At 42.7% G+C, this 13,160-nt stretch overlaps 1 pseudogene; it reads right to left on the reverse strand.

The window, feature by feature from the left end:
- Nucleotides 1-3,548: 3,548 nt before the first annotated feature.
- Nucleotides 3,549-4,893, reverse strand: LOC129564563 (uncharacterized; annotated as a pseudogene).
- Nucleotides 4,894-13,160: the final 8,267 nt, after the last annotated feature.

The following is a 13,160-nucleotide window of genomic DNA, read 5'->3' on the forward strand; positions in this document are numbered from 1 at the left end:
CAGTACCCTATCATTTTGCCTTTTGATACTGTTCATGGGGTTCTCAAGGCAAGTATACTGAAGTGGTTTGCCATTCCCTTCTCCAGTGGACCACATTCTGTCAGAGCTCTCCACCATGACCCGTCCGTCTTGTGTGGGCCCAAACAGCATGGCTTAGTTTCATTGAGTTAGACAGGGCTGTGGTCCATATGATCAGATCAACTAGTTTTCTGTGATTCTGATTTCAGTGTGTCTGCCCTCTGATGCCCCCTCGCAATACCTACCATCTTATTTGGGTTTATTTTACCTTGGTCGTGGAATATCTCATCACAGCTGCTCCAGCAAAGCGCAGCCACTGTACCTTACCTTGGACGTGGGGTAGCTCCTCTCGGCCACGCTTCTGCATGTGGTAGGTTGCGCCGGAGCAGGCGTCTCTCACGTCTGCACTGCCAGAGCCAGCGTCACTGCAGATGCTGATTGCAGCCATGAAATTAAAAGACGCTTACTCCTTCGAAGGAAAGTTATGACCAACCTAGATAGCATATTAAAAAGCAGAGACATTACTTTGCCAACCAAGGTCCGTCTAGTCAAGGCTATGGTTTTTCCCATGGTCATGTATGGATGTGAGAGTTGGACTGTGAAGAAAGCTGAGCGCCGAAGAATTGATGCTTTTGAACTGTGGTGCTGGAGAAGACTCTTGAGAGTCCCTTGGACTGCAAGGAGATCCAACCAGTCCATTCTGCTGCTGCTGCTGCTAAGTCACTTCAGTCGTGTCCGACTCTGTGTGACCCCATAGATGGAAGCCCACCAGGCTCCCCCATCCCTGGGATTCTCCAGGCAAGAACACTGGAGTGGGTTGCCATTTCCTTCTCTGAACCAGTCCATTCTAGAGGAGATCAATCCTGGGTGTTCATTGGAAGGACTGATGCTAAAGCTGAAACTCTAATACTCTGGCCACCTCATGCGACGAGTTGACTCACTGGAAAAGACTGATGCTGGGAAGGATTGGGGGTGGGAGGAGAAGGGGACAACAGAGAATGAGATGGCTGGATGGCATCACTGACTCGATGGAGATGAATTTGAGTGAACTCCGGGAGTTGGTGATGGACAGGGAGGCCTGGCGTGCTGTGATTCATGGGGTCTCAAAGAGTCGGACAAGACAGAGTGACTGAACTGAACTGATAATTGTCTGTGTAGAAAATCCTATATTATCTTTTTAAAAAAGGGTGCCAGTATAAGTGAGATTACCAAAGTGGCAGGATTCAAGTTTATATAAGTCAGCTTGGGCTGTCATAACAAAATACATAGAGTGGTATGTGTGTGGGAGCAGGAAGTGATGCTTAAAAACAAAAATGTATTTTCTCCCAGTTCTGGAGTCTGGATGTTCAAGATCAGGGTGCCAGCAGGGTGGGGTTCTAGTGAGAGTTCTCTTCTCGACTTGCAGATAGCTGCAGTCTTGCTGTTCAATCTCTCTCTCTTCCACTTCTTATAAGGCCACTAATCCCATCATGATGGCACCACTATCATTAATTAATCTAACCCTAAATCCCTCCCCAAAGCCCCATCTCCAAATACTATCAAATTGGGGGTTATAGGTGAAACATAAGAACTTGAGAGGTGGTAGATAATATCAACGTACAAAAATCAGTTATGTGTATAATACACAGAAATATACAATTGGGAAATGAATTAAAGAAATAAAACTATTTACAATAGCATCACTATATGAAATTCTTGGGGATAAATTTGAAAAAAAATATGTGCAAGACCTGAAAACTATAAAATATTGCTGAAGGAAATTGAAAAAGATCTTAGTAAATGGAGAGATATATCATATTCATTGATTGGAAGAATCAATACTCTTAAGATATCAATTCTCCACACACTGACCTATACATTTAACATAATCTCAATTCACTCAGTTAATCTGTGTGTGTGTGTGTCTGTGCAAGTGCACTTGTGTGTGTGTTTGAAAAATAACAAGCTGTTTCTAAAAAAGATTCAGAACAGCCATAACAACTTTGGAAAATGAAAACAAATTGGAGAGAGTATGCCCTACCTGATTTTAAGATTTAGTCTAAAACTACAGTTAAGAAAGCATGATATTGATATAAATATAGACAAATAGATAAGTGAAACAGAACAAAAATAGGCCCACACAAATATGATGCAATGATTTTTGACAAAGGTACAAAGTCAAATCAATGGGAAAAGGATGGCCTTTTAACCGATGATGCTGAAATAATTAAATATCCGTATCAGTTCATTTCAGTGGCTCAGTCGTGTCCGACTCTTTGCGACCCCATGAATCACAGCACGCCAGGCCTCCCTGTCCATCACCAACTCCCGGAGTTCACTCAAACTCATCTCCATCGAGTCGGTGATGCCATCCAGCCATCTCATTCTCTGTCGTCCCCTTCTATTCCCGCCCCCAATCCTTCCCAGCATCAGAGTCCTTTCCAGTGAGTCAACTCGTCACATGAGGTGGCCAAAGTACTGCAGTTTCAGTTTTAGCATCAGTCCTTCCAATGAACACCCAGGATTGATCTCCTTTAGAATGGACTGGTTGGATCTCTTGCAGTCCACGGGACTCTCAAGAGTCTTCTCCAACACCACAGTTCAAAAGCATCAATTCTTCGGCGATCAGCGTTCTTCACAGTCCAACTCTCACATCCATACATGACCACTGGAAAAACCATAGCCTTGACTAGACGGACCTTGGTTGGCAAAGTAATGTCTCTGCTTTTTAATATACTATCAAGGTTGGTCATAACTTTCCTTCCAAGGAGTAAGCGTCTTTTAATTTCCTGGCTGCAATCAGCATCTGCAGTGATTTTGGAGCCCAAAAAAATAAAGTCTGACACGGTTTCCACTGTTTCCCCATCTATTTCCCATGAAGTGATGGGACCAGATCCCATGATCTTTGTTTTCTGAATGTTGAGCTTCAAGCCAACCTTTTCACTCTCCTCTTTCACTTTCATCAAGAGGCTTTTGAGTTCCTCTTCACTTTCTGCCATAAGGGTGGTGTCAAATTACCTTGACCTAAACTCTATCAGTTTTCTATGGCTACATAAAAAAATTACCTCAGACTTTGGTTTTTTGTTTGTTTTTTTTTGCTTAAAAAACAGTAACTTTTATTTACAGTAAATTTATACATGTGCTGATTAGTCATACTGATATTACATAAGAACACAAACTAAACCATACTAAAGTTTAAAAGAGAGGAAAAAATCAATCCTACCAGCCATCCTGAAAATTCAGAAAAGTTCATAAATAGCAAGCTCTCACAAGAAGGGGGCTCAACACAATCGGTAATTTATATAATTTAACATGCTCCAAATGAGGAAAATAAACGGCATGGGGATGAGGACAGGAAAAGTCCTGTCAAGATTCTCTTCATTTTTATTGTATTGCTTTCTTGGTTTTTTTTGTTGTTGTTGTTGTTTTTTTGTTTTTTTGTTTTTTTTTTTTTTTTTTGCTGCAAAAAGCTTTATTGTTTCCATTTGGTCCAAGGCTTGAGAGAGGGCTCCAGGGTGTTAAAAAGCTGCCGAGTTGCTGCAGAGAGGGGCTTCAGGCAGCCCTGATGTTAGGTGGGTTCTTCAAAGGTCACTGGTCTCCGGAAGCTCCTAGTCATGCTTGAGGGTGAGCCTTTTGAAGAGATACTCGCCCAACCCACCCTGGGGACCAGCCAGCCTGCGGAGGTTGGTCAGGTGGTCACCCATCTTCCTGATGAGTTTCACTTCCTCATCTAAGAAGTGGTTCTCTAGGAAGTCACAGATGTGGGGGTCTCTGCGGGCAGAAGCCAGACCATGCAGATCCAACAGGGCTTGATTCAGGTTCTTCTCTACAAGAAGGGCGGCTTCCATAGCGTCCTGGGTTTTACCCCACTCATCTTGAGATGGCTTCTGCACGTCCAGGAAGAGGGCGCGGCCGCCATGCTGGTTTTGCAATTTCAAGAGACGCTCCGTGCCCTCGCACTTCTCCTTGGCCAATTCGCGAAAAAAGTGACCCACACCCTCCAGGGCCACATCGTCGCGTTCGAAATAGAAGCCCAGAGAGAGGTAGGTGTAGGAGGCCCGCAGTTGCATGTTAACCAGGTGGTTGATGGCGGCCTCCACCTCGGTAGAATAATTCTGACGAATCTGGGAGCTCGTGATTGGTCGGTAATAAGGAATTTAAAAATGGTGGCTGGTCCCGGTGATAGTGGACAGTTGAGTGGCTGACTCCGGAGTTTGCGGCTGGAAAAAAGTTGGAGGATGGTCGGAGGCTGGAGCAAGGGGTGTCCCTGGGTCTGTTCCGTCCAAGCACTGTTGAAGCAAGAGACAGATCCGCGGGGCCACCGAGCGCACTTCCTGCTTTCTTGTCTTCAGGGGGGAAGATTTTGACTTGAAAAGTAACAAAATATTTGAGAAGGGAATTTACATCTTGCTGTTCTAGATGGTATTCTTCTTCTATTTTCTTAGCAGTCTGTGTGTCTGGATAAAGTTTATGGTTATTGAGAAGTGTCAACGCCCTTACAATGGAAATTTTGCCTTTGGAAATATTCTTAACGTTCATCATGTCAAACTGATGGTCTTTCAGCAACCTGAACTCCTTAGACTTCTGACGTGTTCCAGCATCCTTTACCTGCAAAGAAGACACGGGATCTTGGGAATCAACATGCACATCTTTTAGTAATGACAGCAGTTTGTCATCTTTTCTATCAACTTCTCCCTTAATTTCTGGATGGCTGCTCATCTGCTCTCGCAGGAGATTCTTGGTGGAGGGGTGCCTGGGAAGGGGGAGGGCTTCATTCTGCTGATTCCCGTTCCACCTGGTTCTCTGAGTTGAAATTCCTGACCGTGAGAGCCACCACAGCCCCCATTTCTTCACAACATGATGCCCTAAGTTACACCACACATGATTAAACACCCGTGCGGGCAACCTCTGGGACACACTGGAGCATGCGCACATATGGGGGTGACCCCTACCTCAAATTTTTGTTGTTGTTCACTCACTCAGTCATGTCTGACTCTTTGCAATCCCATGGACTGCAGCACTCTAGGCTTCCCTGTCCTTCACTATCTCTCCGAGTTTGCTCAAACTCTTGTCCATTGAATCAGTGATGCTATTCAACCATCTCATCCTCTGTTGGTCCCCCTCCTCCTGCCTTCAACCTTTCCCAGCATCAGGGTCTTTTCCAGTGAGTTGGCTCTTCACATCAGGTGGCCAAAGTTTTAGAGCTTTAGCTTCAACATCAGTCCTTCCAATGAATTTTCAGGGTTGATTTCCTTTAGGATGGACTGGTTTGATCTCCTTGCAGTCCAAAAGACTCTCAAAAGTCTTCTCCAACACCACAGTTCAAAAGCATCAATTCTTCAGAACTCAGCCTTCTTTATAGTCCAACTCTCACATTCATACATGACTACCTCAAACTTTATGGCTTAAAATAACAACCATTTATTAACTCACAGTTTTTTAGGTTCTTACCTACTTCTGGATTTTCTGCCCTGTGTCTCAGAAGGCTAATATCCACTTATATGTGGAATCTAAAATATGACACAAATGAACCTATCTACAAAAAAAAAACAGACACGTGGACATAGAGAACAGACTGGTGGTTGTAGGGGAGGGGGGTTGGGGGAAGGAATGCAGTGGGAGGTTGGAGTTAGGATATGTAAGCTATTATATATGGAAGTGATAAACAACAAAGTCTTACTGTATAGCACAGAGAACTATATTCTATATCCTATGATAAACCACAATGGAAAGGAACAGTTTTTTAAAAAAGCTTTTAAAATATATATATGTGTGTGTATGTAACTTAATCACTTGGCTATAGAACAGAAATTAATACAACATTGTAAGTCAACTATACTTCAATTTATAAAAAGGAAAAGAAGGCTAATATCAATGTGTTAGCCAAGATGTGTCATCATCTGGAGCCCAGAGTTTTCCTCTAAGCTCATGTGGTTGTGGTAGAATTCAATTTCATGAGGTTGTAGAACTAAGGTCCCTGTTTCCTTACTGACTGTCAGCCAGCAAGCACATTCAGCAACTAGGTGTCAGCTTTCTTTGGCACATGGCCTCTTCCATCTTCAAAGCTAGCAATGGATAATCTCTCTTCTCTTACTCTTTCAATCTTTTACTTCAGGTAAATTCCAAGCCATTTTAAGGTCTCACTTGATTAGGTCAGTCTCACCCACGATGATCTCCCTATTTTAAATTCAAATTATTTGTGATGCTAATTGCATCTTCAAAATCTCATCACAGTAGCAGTTAGATTAATGTTTGAATAACTATGAAACGATGTGTAAACCAGAGCTCTTGGGAGTCAACTTAGAATACTGCCCATTATTCACAACTTGTATCATTATAATAATTGAATTGTAATGTGACATAGCCTAAATGCACAAAAACTAAAACTATAAAACTTCTAGAAGAAAATATCAGAGAAAAACTGTGTGAGTTGGGTTAGGCAAATATTTCTTAAGTATGAAACCAAAGTACAGTTTATAAAAGAAAAACTGGATAAACAAGGATTCATAAGTCCTTTTGAGAACTTGTCCTCGAAAGGCACTATTCAAAGAGTGAAAAGGCAAGTCACAGTAAATATTCACCAGTTACATATTGGATAAAAGACTTATGCTCAGAATATATAAAGAGCTCTCAAGCCACAAGAATAAGAAAATAAGCCAATTAAAAAATGGGAGAAAATGTGAACAGATACCTCACCAAAGAACAATTATGTATAGCAAATAAACACACAAAAAAGATGTTCACTGTCATTGATCACTAGAGAAATTCAAATTAAAGCCACAATCAGATATATTATGTACTGATTAGAATGGCTAAAATTGGAAATACTGATAATACTACTGATATCATAAAAGTTTGAACCAAGAGAAACTCTCAAGCTCTTAATGGGAATGTAAAATGATACATCTGCTTTGGAAAACATTTGACAGTTTCTTTTAAAAAAAGTATACATATACCTAAAGTACAACCCAGGTATCCCACTCCTAGGTATTTACCCAACATAAATGAAACATGAACTCCCCAAAACTTGTACATATACTATTGGGTTGGCCAAAAAGTTCATTCAGGTTTCTCTGCCCAGAAAATCCTGAATGATCTTTTTGGCCAATCCAATAGTTCCATAGTAATTATATTTGTAATAAACAAAAATGAAAAAACCAAAATGCCTGTCAAAAGATGAAGGATTAACAAATTATGATATATGCATACAATGGAATACTATCTAGTAATAGAAAGGAACCAACTTTTGAAGCACACAAAATGATTGAAATCTCAAAAGCATTGTGCTGAATGAGAGAAGCCACACAAAAGAGAGTAAATACTGTATAATTTCATTTATTTAAATTTCCAGAAAGTTTTAACTAATCTATACTGACAGAAATAAATTGTTGGTGGATGGGGAAAGAGCAGGAGTGAAAGGTTGGCATGAGGGAACAAAATGGCATGAGGGAACTTCTGGGGATGATGGATATTTTGTTTATCTTCATTGTGGTGATGATATATGAGTGTATACATAAATCAAAATTTATCAATTTGTGAACTGTATATATGTTCAAATGTATGTCAATTGTAAGAATGGGTTAGCATAAGAACGGCCATCTTCAGTTCAGTTCAGTTCAGTTCAGTCGCTCAGTCGTGTCCGACACTCCGCGACCCCATGAATCACAGCACACCAGGCCTCCCTGTCCATCACCAACTCCCGGAGTACACTCAAACTCATGTCCACAGAGTCGGTGATGCCATCCAGCCATCTCATTCTCCGTCGTCCCCTTCTCCTCCCGCCCCCAACCTTTCCCAGCATCAGAGTCTTTTCCAGTGAGTCAACTCGTCGCATGAGGTGGCCAAAGTATTGCAGTTTCAGCTTTAGCATCAGTCCCTCCAATGAACATCCAGGATTGATCTCCACTAGAATGGACTGGTTGGATCTCCTTGCAGCATAAGGGACTCTCAAGAGCCTTCTCCAACACCACAGTTCAAAAGCATCGATTCTTCGGCGATCAGCCTTCTTCACAGTCCAACTCTCACATCCATACATGACCACGGGAAAAACCATTGCCTTGACTAGACGGACCTTGGTTGGCAAAGTAATGTCTCTGCTTCTTAATATACTATCAAGGTTGGTCATAACTTTCCTTCCAAGGAGCAAGCGTCTTTTAATTTCATGGCTGCAATCAGCATCTGCAGTGATTTTGGAGCCCAAAAAACAAAGTCTGACACTGTTTCCACTGTTTTTCCATCTATTTCCCATGAAGTGATGGGACCAGATGCCATGATCTTTGTTTTCTGAATGCTGAGCTTCAAGCCAACCTTTTCACTCTCCTCTTTCACTTTCATCAAGAGGCTTTTGAGTTCCTCTTCACTTTCTGCCATAAGGGTAGTGTCATCTGCATATCTGAGGTTATTGATATTTCTCCTGGCAATCTTGATTCCAGCTTGTGCTTCTTCCAGCCCAGCGTTCCTCATGATATACTCTGCATATAAGTTAAATAAGCAAGGTGACAATATACAACCTTGACGTACACCTTTTCCTATTTGGAACCAGTCTGTTGTTCCATGTTCAGTTCTAACAGTTGCTTCCTGACCTGCATACAGGTTTCTCAAGAGGCAGGTCAGGTGGTCTGGGATTCCCATCTCTTTCAGAATGTTCCACAGTTTATTGTGATCCACACAGTCAAAGGCTTTGGCATAGTCAATAAAGCAGAAATAGATGTTTTTCTGGAACTCTCTTGCTTTCTCCATGATCCAGCGGATGTTGGCAATTTGATCTCTGGTGCCTCTGCCTTTTCTAAAACCTGCTTAAACATCTGGGACTTCACGGTTTACATACTGCTGAAGCCTGGCTTGGAGAATTTTGAGCATGACTTTACTAGCGTGTGAGATGAGTGCAATTGTGCGGTAGTCTGAGCATTCTTTGGCATTGCCTTTCTTTGGGATTGGAATGAAGACTGACCTCTTCCAGTCCTGTGGCCACTGCTGAGTTTTCCAAATCTGCTGGCATATTGAGTGCAGCACTTTCACAGCATCATCTTTCAAGACTTGAAATAGTTCAACTGGAATTCCATCACCTCCACTAGCTTTGTTTGTAGTGATGCTTTCTAAGGCCCACTTGACTTCACATTCCAAGATGTCTGGCTCTAGGTCAGTGATCACGTTATCGTGACTATCTTGCTCATGAAGATCTTTTTTGTACAGTTCTTCTGTGTATTCCTGCCACCTCTTCTTAATATCTTCTGCTTCTGTTAGGTCCATACCATTTCTGTCCTTTATCGAGCCCATCTTTCATGAAATGTTCCCTTGGAATCTCTAATTTTCTTGAAGAGCTCTCTTGTTTTTCCTATTCTGTTGTTTTCCTCTATTTCTTTGCATTGATCGCTGAGGAAGTCTTTCTTATCTCTCCTTGCTATTCTTTGGAACTCTGCATTCAGATGCTTATATCTTTCCTTTTCTCCTTTGCTTTTTGCCTCTCTTCTTTTCACAGCTATTTGTAAGGCCTCCTCAGACAGCCATTTCGCTCTTTTGCATTTCTTTTCCATGGGGATGGTCTTGGTCCCTGTCTCCTGTACAATGTCACGAACCTCCGTCCAGAGTTCATCAGGCACTCTATTAATCAGATCTAGTCCCTTAAATCTATTCCTCACTTCCACTGTATAATCACAAGAGATTTGATTGAGGTCATATCTGAATGGTCTAGTGGTTTTCCCTACTTTCTTCAATTTAAGTCTGAACTTCGCAATAAGGAGTTCATGATCTGAGCCACAGTCAGCTCCTGGTCTTGTTTTCGCTAACTGTATACAGCTTCTCCATCTTTGGTTGCAAAGAATATAATCAATCTGATTTCGGTGTTGACCATCTGGTGATGTCCATGTGTAGAGTCTTCTCTTGTGTTGTTGGAAGAGGGTGTTTGCTATGACCAGTGCATTCTCTTGACAAAACTCTATTAGCCTTTGCCCTGCTTCATTCCGTGCTCCAAGGCCAAATTTGCCTGTTACTCCAGGTGTTTCTTGACTTCCTACTTTTGCATTCTAGTCCCCTATAATGAAAAGGACATCTTTTTTGGGTGTTAGTTCTAAAAGGTCTTGTAGGTCTTCATAGAACCATTCAACTTCGGCTTCTTCAGCATTACTGGTTGGGGCATAGGCCTGGATTACTGTAATATTGAATGGTTCTCCTTGGAAACGAACGGAAATCATCCTGTCATTTTTAAGATTGCATCCAAGTACTGCATTTCGGACTCTTGTGTTGACCATGATGGCTACTCCATTTCTTCTAAGGGATTCCTGCCCACAGTAGTAGATATAATGGTCATCTGAGTTAAATTCACCCATTCCAGTCCATTTTAATTCACTGATTCCTAGAATGTCAACGTTCACTCTTGCCATCTCCTGTTTGACCACTTCCAATTTGCCTTGATTCATGGACCTAACATTCCAGGTTCCTATGCAATATTGCTCTTTGCAGCACCGGACCTTGCTTCTATCATTGGTCACATCCACAACTGGGTATTGGTTTTGCTTTTGCTCCATCCCTTTATTCCTTCTATAGTTATTTCTCCACTGAGCTCCAGTAGCATACTGGGCACCTACTGACCTGGGGAATTCCTCATTCAGTATCCTATCATTTTGCCCTTTGATACTGTTCATGGGGTTCTCAAGGCAAGTATACTGAAGTGGTTTGCCATTCCCTTCTCCAGTGGACCACATTCGGCTGTGGTCCATGTGATCAGATTGGCTAGTTTCCTGTGATTATGATATCAGTCTGTCCGCCCTCTGGTGCCCCCTAGCAATACCTACCGTCTTATTTGGGTTTCTCTTACCTTGGTCGTGGAAAATCTCTTCACAGCCGCTCCAGCAAAGTGCAGCCACTGTACCTTACCTTGGGTGAGGGGTATCTCCTCAAGGCCGCCCCTCCTGACCTTGAACACGGAGTAGCTCCTCTCGGCCCTCCTGCGCCCTTGCAGCCACCGCCTGTTGGATGTGGGGTAGCTCCTCTCGGCCGCCGCCCCTGGCCTCAGGCGTGGGGTAGCTCCTCACAGCCGCACCATCTTAGAGGCCGGAAAAACCATTTTTACTGAGTATGTGACTTGAGGGAAGAAGAACTAGATAAAACCTGGGAGACAAGTTAATCTTAAGTACCAAGAATGTGGGTGGCTGCAACACTGAAAATTAGGTAAACAGGTCTGATAAGTTTATCTCGTTAAGACACCAGGATAGAGATATGCACAGCTGTGTGTGTGTGTGTGAAAAATTCCTGTGAGTTAGTTAATTTAGAAATATCATGATTTGAAAATGCTATATAACCCCTTGGCTCTGAGTGCTCAGGGTCCTTGTTGCAACCCGCTGCATTGGGCAGACACTTGGACCCCAGCTAGCTGGAAATAAACCTCGCTGTGTGTCTTGCATTATCGTGAGTGTCCTCTGTTCCTTTGAGGGAAGGGCGACTCCGGACCCTAACATTTGGGGGCTCGTCCGGGATCCCAAGACCCCTCCTCAAAGAGACAGACAACCTCCTATACCGAGGTTTGCACAAAAGCCGTGGCAGGAGGTTTGGCCACCTCCCAGAGGGGAGGACTGAAACAGGTCCTCAACCGGAGGGACTGAAACAGGTCTCTGCCCGGTCCCAACTGAGAATTCTCGTGGAAGGGAAGGAGCGGGTTACGACCCTAGAGGCTCCATTACTGGAAGTCGTGGGAGACATCCCCGACAAAGGGGTGCCTGAATGACGTCCACAGTGGACGCCGTTTGGAACCCTAGGTAAGGGTCCTGAGTGTTGTGTGAATGCGACGGCGCCTGTGAATGTGGTGTGGCGGACCAGCCAGTGGGTGTTGAAAAGCTCGGTTCGAATTTGTGTGTTCGCTGGAATTGTATCCCTTGTCTTTTTCTGGCTTCTTTTTGTAACAATAATGGGACAGGCTCAGGTAATGCCTAAGACCCTGCTCCTGAACCACTTCCCTGAAATCCGCACCACGGCTCACAATTATGGCGGCATGGAAGTAAAAAAGTAAGTTTGGTACCCTCTGCTTGGCAGAATGGCCTACTTTTAACATGGGCTGGCCACCCCAGGGGACCTTTTCCCTGGACATTATTAAGAAGGTCTGAGACGTAATCAACAGGCCCTGATTACAGGGCCACCCGGACCAATATCCCTATATTTTGATATGGCAGACTTTGGCAGAAAATACTCCCTCCTGGCTGAAACATTGGCAAAATTGGCAATAGAGACTGGCGGGGACTGGGTGACTCTCCTTCCTTATGCCCTTTTATTGTTTATGGGGCCCCTCCCCCAACCCCCTATAGAATCAGTTCAGTTCAGTTCAGTTCAGTCGCTCAGTCGTGTCCGACTCTCCGCGACCCCATGAATCACAGCACACCAGGCCTCCCTGTCCATCACCAACTCCCGGAGTTCACTCAAACTCATGTCCACAGAGTCAGTGATGCCAACCAGCCATCTCATTCTCAGTCGTCCCCTTCTCCTCCCACCCCCAACCTTTCCCAGCATCAGAGTCTTTTCCAGTGAGTCAACTCGTCGCATGAGGTGGCCAAAGTATTGCAATTTCAGCTTTAGCATCAGTCCAATAGGTCCAACTGTTTTTCTAAACTAGTAAATTTTATATTGTAATATCTAATTCATGACTAAAAACTCGCACTGTGTCTGTCTAAATATGTCTCGGTATGTCTTTGTCTCTAAGTAATATTTTTGAGGTTAATTTGTAAATGAGCTCTATTTAATTGGCTTAAAAAAGGGTAAGCACTTACAAATCAAATAATAAATTCCAGGTTCAAGTAAACTGGAAAATATTCAGTATTAAATACCTGATATTAATGTTTGTTGATCTATCTAATATAGACATGTCTTAGAGTAATTAACACTAAGTAGAATATTTTCATTGCACCTAGGTTCAATATAAATTAAATATCATATCAGTTACAAGTTTGTCGACAAAGAAATTACCTTGAGTGAAGAAAAAAAAAACTTCCAAAAAAGTAAATGAGACATGAGCTTTTAGATAAGCTCTATTAAGAATATTCTTTAGGAATATCTGTCTAAAATAGTCTCTCCAGATTGGCATAACTTGAATTTCTAAGGGTTGTGCTAAATGTTGTAAGTCTACTAAATAATTAGGTCATTTCCAAATAAAATAAGATTTTGAAACATTCACAACTGAA

Source organism: Moschus berezovskii, chromosome X, assembly GCF_049115385.1.
Source record: "Moschus berezovskii isolate FMDL1 chromosome X, NW_MosBer_1.0, whole genome shotgun sequence".
Classification (NCBI taxonomy): Eukaryota; Metazoa; Chordata; class Mammalia; order Artiodactyla; family Moschidae; genus Moschus; species Moschus berezovskii.